Source organism: Theropithecus gelada, chromosome 10 (assembly GCF_003255815.1).
Source record: "Theropithecus gelada isolate Dixy chromosome 10, Tgel_1.0, whole genome shotgun sequence".
Taxonomy (NCBI): domain Eukaryota; kingdom Metazoa; phylum Chordata; class Mammalia; order Primates; family Cercopithecidae; genus Theropithecus; species Theropithecus gelada.
The window spans coordinates 96,270,928-96,282,014 of record NC_037678.1 but is presented as its reverse complement, the minus strand read 5'-3'; the positions used below and the strand labels follow the sequence as shown (position 1 = coordinate 96,282,014).

Sequence of the window (11,087 nt, the reverse complement as noted above, 5' to 3'; positions counted from 1 at the left end):
AGCAGAGAGATTTGTTTGTTCCCCTCTTTCTAGGCCCTTTTCTACTCTAAATCAGGATTTCTTAGCCCTGACACAGTTGACGCTTGGGACTGGGTGTGGTAATGGGGAGACGTCCTGTACACAGTAGGAGGTTAAGCAGCACCCCTGGCCTCTATCCACTAGATGCTAATAGCACTGTGTCCTCCTTCACTCCCTCACTGTGGCAACCAAAACTGTCTTCAGACATTCCCCCGGGGATGGGGGGCGAAATCACCCCAGTTGTGTCCCGCTGCTCCAGATGCTATTGAAAACTGAGGTCATAGCTGTCCACGCAGGGTGGAGAGGAGAAGCCTCAGAGCTTGTGATGACATAATGCCACATAGGCACGGTGAAAAGTCCTTCCCTGGACCATTCACAGATGAACATCATCTGAGAAATAAACCTGCATTTGTTTGAAAAGAAGGTGCTCAGTTTACTTATAAAATCGGTGCCACAGACTGGTTTGTTTATGCTAAAGTTATGATCTTTGGCATTTTTCAGTTGGGAAGAGAAGCTGAGGCACCTTTGGAAGCATCATAAAAAGTGAATCATTTGACCCATTACTAAAATGCAGCCGTCCCTGAGATGCGAAGTGGCAGTCAATTAGCAGTGTCTTAGAATATACACTACAGCTTAATTTGTGGAATATAAGATGTGGATATGTTGGGATAGAGACTTTCCAGAAGCTTCCTCAGAGAAACATTACAGCACAGATAACTAAAATTTCAGAGACAAAGGACACGCAGTATCCTATCGTCTCATTCCCCAGTTGGTAGGTAGGAGGAGGTCCCTGATATCTGGGGATGCACTTGTCTCTACGTGCATTTTACTTATTACTCTTAACACACTTGTCCAGTTCAGATGAATTATTTTCCCAACTTCGAATATGTCTTTGAAGATAGATTTATCTTGTTTATATTGGAGCCTTCTGCTTTTGGCTTCTTTTTGTTTCTTGTTCTTGTTTGCTCACTCCAGATTTTTAGATATGAATTCATTTCCTCACAGAAATATAAAACTAGGTCATATCTGGTGGCAAAATAGTTCTGTAGATCCCTGTTGTAACAATGACTTTGCATGCTTTTTTGTGGCCGAGTCACATCATTTTAGCATGAGGTAAGGGGCGAGAGGCAGAAGTGCCCAGCTGATGGCAAAAAAAGAAGAGACACACAGAGAAGCCTTTGGGTTCAGCAGCTATAGGTGACTCTACCTTTTGATCTCAGATTCTGTCGCTTTGATATCTCCCGTTGCTTTGGCAATGTCATTTTCAGTCATACAGGAGTACATGTTGTTGATCGTAACATTGTAGAGCACAGACACAACCTTCATGGTCACATTCTCAGAGTTCAGCTCAAAGATGGTATTGGAGACTTCTGAGAATTTGGCTCCCTAGTCAACTAGGGATCTTCAGACCACTGCGGTCTGGGGGTACCATCAGGGAGCCTCACATTGCAAGGTCTCTGAGCTGGCATTATAGTCTACTTTCACCTCTGGCATGCTGAAGGCTCCAGTTTTATATGCAAGGTTAGCATTCCCTTGCCTTTAGAAGTGATGATATAACATTTGTAGGTGCCAGCATCTGTGAGTTGTACGTTTTTCAGCTGCAGAGAGGCATTGCCAACTATCACTGGATCAGCAAGCACTACTATCAGGCCTCTGAACATTTCATCCTGCTCTGACAGCTCATCTTTGCCTTCTTTGAACTCATGGACAAAGCCTATAACCCCTTCCATCAGCCATTGTATCACAATATCAGAAAGTTTGATGTCAAGTTCAAAAGTGCAGCTCAGGATTCCATCCTCCCCAGTGTTCCCAGCTGAGGTGAGATTAGTGACTGTGATGGAGTGTCTCCCTGAAATACCAGAGCCAATGATGAGTGTAGTTGCTCCAGCCAGAATAATGATGATGCTAATTATGCTGTGGAAACTTCATGGCTTTTCCTTTGTTTTCATGAAGACCCAATCTGCGGCTCTTTAGCATATTTCTTTTTCTTTTCTTTTTTTTTTTTTTTTGAGACGGAGTCTCGCTCTGTCACCCAGGCTGAAGTGCAGTGGCGCAATCTCTGCTCACAGCAAGCTCTGCCTCCCAGAGCCCCCCATTCTCTCCTCCCGAGTAGCTGGGACTACAGGCGCCCGCCACCATTCCTGGCTAATTTTTTTGTATTTTTCAGTGGAGATTGGGTTTCACCGTGTTAGCCAGGATGGTTTTGATATCCTGACCTCTTGATCCACCCGCCTCGGCCTTCCAAAGTGTTGGGATAACTGGCGTGAGCCACCGCGCCCAGCCTAGCATATTTCTTAAAGAAGAATGTGGAATTAAGGCGCCGTTATTTCCTCTTGAGCACTGAGGTTACAGTGGATGACATGCTCCCAGCCAGTCTTCCTTGGATCAGGCCTTAAGTGTGGGCACGGGACTGGGGAGAGGGCTCCAGATCTAATGTGGAGCAAATGGGGAAGAGCTGAGTTTCTCCCAGGAGACCCTGTCAGTCAACAGGCATATGGTTCAGACTTCTCCATCTTATGGCCTGTTCCCCTGCTGCAGACCTTCACCAAGCACTGGCTCTGCACCAGGAGTGTGCGGGGCCCTGGCATGCAGCAACCCCAGGCCAGACCCAGCCCTGTTCTGGAGCTTATGGGCAGTCTAGGTTTGGGTTTTCCATGGCAGACTCTGAGACAGGGATTTGAGTGAAGTAAGTAATGTGGGAGGAACATTACTTACTAATGAGGGGGCAGGGACACAGAGAAGCTGTGACAACAAGTGGCATTTCCCAAGGCTCAATCACACCAGGACCTCGGGTGACTATGCAAGGTGATTTCTCCTTGGGATTTTCCTACAACAGGATAATTGCACCCCTTGGCCAGGTATCACCCATCAACCCCTGTCATCTGTCAAGAGTGGCTGCTGGAGGCATCACCCTCTGATTCCAGGACTTCAGCCCTAACTGGTGCACTCCTCAGTTTGGGGCATCCTCTGGTTGAGTGGCAGGCGCTGCAGGCAGGAGCCGTGGTGTGTGTGTGAACTGTCTACAGAGGCGGCAGGTGACCCAGCACTGTCAGCTGCAGTATCTGGCAAGGCGGACAGGTAAAGCAGTAAACCAGCAGGTGAGTGAATGGTTGCAATTGTAGCGGGTGCCTTGGAGGGAGCTGACTGGGAGTTGAGCACAGAAGGAGGAGCAAAGACCTCCTTCAAATAGGGTCATGACTCGTGCCTGCCTCCTTGTAGTAGGTGGGCACCCAGCAAGCAGAGGCCGGAACCCTCAGTCACGTGGCCCGGGGAGAGTTGTTCTGACCTTTGCCTAGAGCCTCGGTACTAGCTGTGAGCTAGGATGGTGATTGCGTTCACTTCTGATATGAGCTGGTTAAAAGCGCATCATCAGTGGCCGGGTAGGTTTCTCCATTGCCAAGAGATGACCTAGTGCTTGTTTAACGCTGGAAATGAAGCTCAGCGGCAGCTCTCGGGCTGTCCTTCAGTGGCCCCTCGCATGCCCAGGTGTGGTCTTCTGGTTGGCGTGGCTTATGTCACCTCCCTCGTACCCTCTTGAGGTCCACACAGTGCACCTGCTTTTGTCTGCCACGGGGGAGAGGAGGAGAGGCAGATCCTTCTGTGCCCTCTGCTCTTGATCTTTTCTGCTGTGGGGTTGGAGGGTGGTCTTAGCTCAGGGGCTGGTTGCTATGTCCTCTCCTGAGCTTAACTTGCCCCTGGGTTCCTTTTTCTTACAGATGGAACTTAACAAGAAGAAGCTAAGGAAGAGAAGAGGAGAGAGAGGAGAGGAGAGAGACAGTGAAGAGGCTGGAAAAGGAAAAAGAGAAATATGTTTTTTGGAATCAAAGTGTTACTTGGATTCTTACCCAGGATTTTCCTATTGTCTCAGGACCTAAAGGGAAAAGACCAGCCATGGTGTATGTGAGCCTCTGGGAAATCTGCCTCAAGCCCATAACGCCATGCATCTACAGCAGTTGGAACAGCTTAAGAGTCAGACCTCTCTAGATCCCAAGCGCTGCAACATGAATAACAAAACCAAGGTTAAGCCACAGACCACGCCCCGTGGAGATTTCGCTGCTTCCAGCCTGACCATCAGGATTTGGGTCCTGACCGCTCCCCTGGCTGTTGGGCTGGTACCAGCTCTGGGCCTTGGTTTTCTCACCCACAGAATGGGGACAATACAGGACCTCCCTCATCAGAGCTGTCACAAGTGCTAAGTAAACGGGTTCTGTGAAGCCCTGCAGTGCCTGGCACAGACCAAGGGCCCCACCGATAGTGGCTGTGAGTTTTCCCACGAATGTATTTTTTGATATGTAACATTTTAAAATAAAATTTTCTCTTTTCTTTTTTTCCTTCTCCTTTTGGAACCTCAATTTCCTGATTCCCTAAGCTCATGTCTGGTGCTGACTATTATCCTAGTGCTGAACTCAAGCTTTCCTCATAGCTCCTCAGAGCATTTGAGAATAACTGTGTGTTTCTGCACCCAGAACATATTTGTGAAACCAGTCAGGATACATGGTTCATGAAGCATTAATAGAAGATGTGGTTCTCAAACTTGAGTGGGGCTCAGGGTCCCCTGGGGGACTTGTGAACACACAGATTTTGGATCTCCCCAAGGTCTCTGATGTCGGAGGTCTGGGTGGGGTCCTAGAGTTTGTTTTTCTGGCCAGTGCCCAGGTGGCCAGAGCCACTTTTGGGAACCACACTTTGAGAACCACTGGCACATAGTAAGGAGGCCTCTTCCAGAGACCACCGGCGAAGCCACTGTCCTGAAAGGTAAAGAACATTTGTCCAGGGGATGTGTTAATGAAAAGAGCTTAAGAATCAGACAATAAGACCAAACGACCATGAAGTGCTTCAAGAGTGCAGCAGTGATTTTGTTCCAGCTGGGGCAGGAAAACCTGAGGAGGCCCTGCGGTGAGGAACCATTTGGACTGGGCGTTGATGGATGGCTGAGCACTGCTTGGTGCTGGCCCTGCAAGTGCGATGTGGTGGGTCCTGTGTCCCACCTTGAATCTGTGTTTCATCCTTGAATATGGTGGCTTGTGGCTGCTTAGACCAGTCATCAAGGCCAGTACACACTAATACCCTGGGTACAATGCCCAGGACCTATGCTTCTAATGCCCTTGAATATATTTTAAAATCAGAAGGAAAAATGAATACAATAATAAAGAATATGCAACAATGAATCTAGACTGGATTATATTCACCTTTATACCAACATAGGCACAAAATATACCTTTAAATATTTTTATAGAAGAAGGAGCCCATGAAAGCAAAAGTGCCATTTCCGCAAAAGTCACACTATGGCCTCGCTGATTGAACGTGATGGAAGTAATGCTCTGACTTCTGTGAAAGGGCCAGGAAAGGCCGTGCAGCGTCTGCCTGGTTCTTATGGGATGCTCCCAACTCCCCCCGAGAGCCCACGAGGCCTATCAGCCTGGGCCATGTGAGCGAACTGCCTTGAGCACCCAGCCCAGCCCTGTTGAGCCCTCAGATGACTGCAGTCTCAGTCAGCAACCACGGGAGGGCTCTAAGTGATAACGGCCTGCTGAGCTCTCCCCAGATTTTTCAGCCACAAAACTGTGAGCAAAATGAAATCATTTATTTTAAGTAGCTCAGTTTTGGGATAATGTGTTACCTTAAAATAGTAACCAGAACATCCAGCCAAGAAAGGGAACTCGGGGGTTGATGCTCTCATGGGACTGATGAGAGGATGGACAACCCTGATCCCAGCACCCTGGGTTAGTTTTATAGGATATACCGGATTGCTGACTCTCGAGAGCCCACTTGTTCACTGACGTGCTGGGCATGTGATACCATCGCTTCTTCAGTCACTAGCAGGAAGGAGTTAGGAGTCAGCATTGCCCACGTGGCAAGGGGAAGCCACTGAGGAATTTGCAGTAGGGAGCAATAGGCTGTGCTTAAGTAAGGATCACTGTGGCTGTGGAATAAAGATGGCAGTGGTGGGGTACAGGGAGGGGCATGAAGGAGGTAGGTGGAGATTCCAGAGGGCAGAGCCCTGGCCGTACATCCTAGACAGGGTTATTGGATGCAAATCATAGAAATGTCATCCAGCCAATTTACACAGAAAATAGCCTTACTGAATGGCATTATTTCACCCCTGTACACTTCCCTACCCAGACTGATGGGCAGCTGCAGAGGAAGGACAGGGATGTGCAGCCCAGGAACCTGGGAACAAGACCAAATCACCACAGGGCACAGCAGTGAGCATGCCATAGCATGCAGGGTAGCCACGGGACACCCACCATCGCTGCTGCAGAAAACCCTCCCTCTCCCTGTGTCCCTGGGTCAAGGTCACAGAACTGCCAAGGAGTGGGACAAGGAGGACTTTACCTGCTGTTTTGTGTTTTTGTTTTTGTTTTTTAGAAGCCACCTCTTTAGGGTACTCTGAAACTCATTTGTATACTGAATAGCCCTAGATTAAAAAATAAATTCCACTCCAGCAAGTGAGCAATTGGTCTGAACCATCCTGTGGCAATGGGTAGTGTCATGGTCTGTTCTGTGCTACGATAACAGAATACCACAGACTGCGTAATTCATAAACAAACCACTTTTATTTGGCTCATGGTTTGGAGACTGGAAAGAAGTTCAAGGTCAAAGGACCACATCAGGGGAGGGCCTTCTTGCTGCCACATCACATGGTGGAAGGTGTCACATGGTGAGAGAGGAAGAGAGAGCAGAAGAGGGGGCAGGAAGGGGCCAAACTCATGTGCCCACTCCTGTGGTCACTAACCCACGCTCACGATAACTAACCCATTCCCACAATAACTAACCCACTCCCGCAACAATGGTATCGATCCACTCCTCAGGGCAGAGCCCTCCTGACCTAATCACCCGCTAAAGCCTCCACCTCTCAACACTGCTGCATTGGAGATTAAGGTGCAACAAACGAACTTCAGGGCACACAGTCAAATCAGAGCAGGCAAAGGAGAGAAGACGCCACTTTGAGAGGATCTGAAGAGGGATGCAGGGCGGCAAGTCACCCAGAGTCAGAGTTAGGCTGTGAGCTCTCACTGCTTATATTCACATCCTATCTTTGCCACTGGATAGTGAGTGACCTCGGGCAATTTATGCAATTATTCGATCACTTGAAATTTTCACTTCCTCATCTGAAGGATGTGGACAATAATATTATCTACCCATAGAGCTGTGGTCAGGATGAAATGTGGCCATTGTGACAAGGTGTTTATAATAATAGCTGCCCCCAGTAAGAAGCCAAGAGAGGTCGGCCATCGCCATCACTTTCAGTCGTGGGAGGAGAGCCTGTGGGGAGAGTGGGGGGCTGAGGATGACGCTAGATTCTGTGTGGGCCCCGGGGTGGAGGAAGAGGAGACCTGGGGAGGTGCAGGCTGCAGAGGAGGCTGCTGTGTTCAGCTCTGAGTGTGCTGCACTTCAGCGCCCCGGGAGACTGGGTCAGACATGCAGGAGTACGTTGAGACAGCAGCCTGGGCTTTGGGAGTGGGGTCCAGATTGGAGAAGATTCCGGAGGTCTGGGCAGGGAGATGGTGATTGCCCTGTGGAGTTCCACCTGAGGAGAAAGAAGGGCTCTGTAGACTTTGAGCTGAGCATTCCAGGAACACCCAGGTAAAAGCAAGATGGAGACAGGAAGTGTCTGAGCTCAAGTTCCTAGAAGCAGAGCCAGGGACGGGGTCTGGGTGCCTGAGAAATATTGAGACAAGGTCTCAGGAATGAGGGGCCAAGATGGGGTGGGAACAAGCTGAGCAAGGAGCTGACTTGGTCTGATCCACGAAGGGAGAGGGGCTTGGAGCAGAAATGCCTCTGCAGAGCTGTCCTTTGAAACAAGAGGAGAGACCTCGTATCATCCCTCTGTTGATGACACAGTGTGTGTGTTTGTCAGGGGGTGGGGGGCTCTGGATTAAGGGGCCTTTGTCAGCCGAGAGCAATTCTTCCTATTCGAGGGTCCCACACTCACAGCAGCTGAAAGAAGGTGCGACAGTTCTGGAAAGGGAGTCTCGGTAGGCACAACAGCATTTACATAGGAGGCAATAAGGAATGCAATCAACTAAAGCTCCTCCTGCTCGGATCTCTGGGAGGCGGAGTAGAAGGCGCCCTCAAGGGGTCACTCTGGGCGGGGGGGTGTGTGTCGGGGGGTGGGGGGTGGTGCTTACACCGCAATTCCCGTCAGTGTTTGGTCCCGTATAGCTCCACGTGTTAATTATTGGCACCTTTGGCTACTGGGCAGAGTGAGCTCTGAAGGTCGGGAAAAGTCCCCAGGTAAAGATGTGGCGGGCACTGGAGGCTGGGCAGGCGTGCAGGTGGAGGTGTCAGGCTGGAGGTGGGCAGGGCCAAACAGCGTCTGCTACAACTTTTAACTGAAGACACAAAAGCATCCGAGATGGAGCAGCCAGAGGTGGGAGGAAAATCAGAAGAACAGAGCTGTGGGGCGTCATTTTCACAGACGCACAGGGCGATCCGTTTCACCTTCTCCGGCATCCCATCCCATTGTGTCTGAGCACTTTATCCCGCCAGCCTGGCCAGCTGCGGCTCTGAGAAGCCCAAAAGGGGTGTCTGCTGAGCCACCCACAGCCGGTCCAACCTCAGCCTGGCGCTGCCAAGGCACATTCGCGGTCGGCGACAGAGGGGCTGGAGATCTTCCCTAGAAAATAATGAGCGGAAAAACCTTTATTGATTAGTTAAATCCCGGGTAATCCTGGCTGATGAAGACAGATTCGGAACCCTCAACGGATTTAGGGACCCAAAACGACTCCTAGGGGCGGCCTGGGGCGGGAACGCTCGCTGGGGCTGCGCCTATGGCCGTAGATTTGCAGATGGTATCCAGGAGGGGGAAGCTGGAGGGAGCCATTCTTCTGGCCGCCAGGGCGCGGAGGCGTCCCCTAAACGCGGCACGTAGATTTGGCAACTGCGAGGGCACCCCGGGGACACGAGGATCGTGGGTGGATCGTGGACTAGCTCTTTGTCTCTTGCAGACGTCTCCTAAACGGCAAGAAGTGCTTCTCTGGTCTTGGCTGACGCTGAGCGAAGTATAACTTGACGCTGGGCTCTGAGCGGATCCCCACTACGTAGGGCGCGCAAGTGGATCCCAGAGCCTCGGCAGCAGCGGGGACACAGATTAGCGCAGCCTCGGGTGGGGGTCATTTCTCACTGTAGGAGGCAATGAAAGTGTCCTCCCGCGCTGCGCTCCTGCCATCCCCACGCTGCGAAACACAAGGTGACCCAGGACCCAACTCCCCACCGCTGGGGTCCTGCAGGCCTCTCTCTGACCTTGGGGTCCCGGGATGCGTTAGGAACGCCTCAGACCAGGAATTGCAAGACCCCTTAGAAGTTCGTTCCTTCTCCATCTCTGAATCCCCTTAGAGCCTCAACACGGGCTCCTTGATCGGGTCTCTTGCTCTGTGTCGCCCTCCCCACTACTCTGTCTGTGTCCGATGTGACTGGGTTAATAAGTCCCAGTTGCTCTCACCTGTAAAATGAGTTTACGACGATTCTTCCCGAGGATTTGGAAACTGGGGTGTTCTTGGCCCTGCGCCGCGGTCACCATAGAGAGTGTCCAAGGCTGGGCTCCCACCGCCTGGCCTGTTGGTGTCTTTGAATCACTGGCTATCTACTCTGGGTCTGTCACTCCGGTGATCGCCTACCTTCCAGGGAGACCGAGGGGAGGTAGACCCCAAGACCTGTCCCAGGTGAGGCCACTTGGTCGGCACCCGGGGCTGCAGGCGCGGCACCTTCTTAGTCTTTCCACTCGCGGACGACCCCGGTCGGGCCACCTTACAACAGACTACTCTGCCTGCCTGACCGGTCTCGGGCTACAAACTGTGTGGAAGCGTAGGTATCTCCCTTAACTGCGACCCCAAATTCGGATTTACAAACGACTACGCAGTCCGGTGTGCCCAACGCCGTCCCTAAACCCAGAGATAAATCTGGGGGAAAATTCCTCGTGGAGCCGAAAACAACGCCGGCGTCTAAAGCGTTCTCCCCAGAGCTGGAGCGATTCAAAAGACAATTATCTCAAAGGAAAGTTATTGTTTTGGTAATCCCGGGAACAGCTTGAAAGGGGAGATTTGGGTCTTCCTTTGGTAATGGAAAGTTAATGCGCAGACTCCTATAATTATCCTTATCGGAAGCCCCTTGTTTAATCTGCATGTTTAGCTGAGGCTCCACTCGAATGCGCAGAGAGTGGGAGACCCACTTTGCAGGGCCCAGGCTCGGGCTCTGGTCCCTGAGTGCGCGCAGGCAACCGCGCCGGGTTCCCGCAGAGCTCAGGCGTTTGCTCCTCCCTCGCTGCGGGACCTCCAACTGTAGGCCCCTCAGGGAGTGGGACTGAGGATATCTGTTTCCGGGGTTCTGGCATTGGGAAGGGGGGACTCAGGGCTCCCAGCGATGAGGGCTGGTGGGTTCAAAGCGCTAACCAGGAGTGACTTACCCACGTGATTTGGGGCCAACTTTAGCGAATATGAAAGTTTCACTGATTATTCAAAGAATCAGGCTTTCTTTGAATAATCGTGAAATCGGACAATAAATTGTAAGCCCCGATGAAAAGGTGTGCTTTCCAGTAGACAGACCCTATTTTATTCCAATTTACCTCCCTCCACTCCTCCCCAATTTAGGGTTGCTGGATAAAATACTGATACATACTCCTACAAACAAACAAACAAACAAACAAACAAACCCTCCTTGTTTATCTGACATTCACATTTCATTGAGTCTACCGTGTTTTGTTGGTTAAACCTAGTACCCTGCCCGTCTCAGCCCCCGGCAGTCCACTCCTGTCTGTGCTTCTCTCCCTTTCCCCAGCTGGTGAGAGTCTGCAACCCCCTACAGTTCAGCCGGTGGAGAGTTGGGGATGGACTTGGTGGTGGATTTGGTTGGAGGTAGAATGACCATGGATTAAATACACGGTTTTCATTCCTTTCCCCTTGGGGATTTTCAGAGAAGGCCTTCTTGCAGGAAGGCCTTCCTGGCACCGGCGGCGGAGGTGGAGGGCTGGCTGAGCACGTATAGGTGGTAGCCACCGGGGTGTGGTTTGCAGTGGGGTCCCTAGGTCTTAATAGGCAGTTGGGTCACATCAAAGAAGCTTCTGGGCAACC

General features: G+C 51.0%; 1 pseudogene; it reads right to left on the bottom strand.

The window, feature by feature from the left end:
• Positions 1 to 509: 509 nt before the first annotated feature.
• On the bottom strand, positions 510 to 10,884 carry LOC112632507 (annotated as a pseudogene).
• Between the last annotated feature and the right edge of the window lie 203 nt (positions 10,885 to 11,087).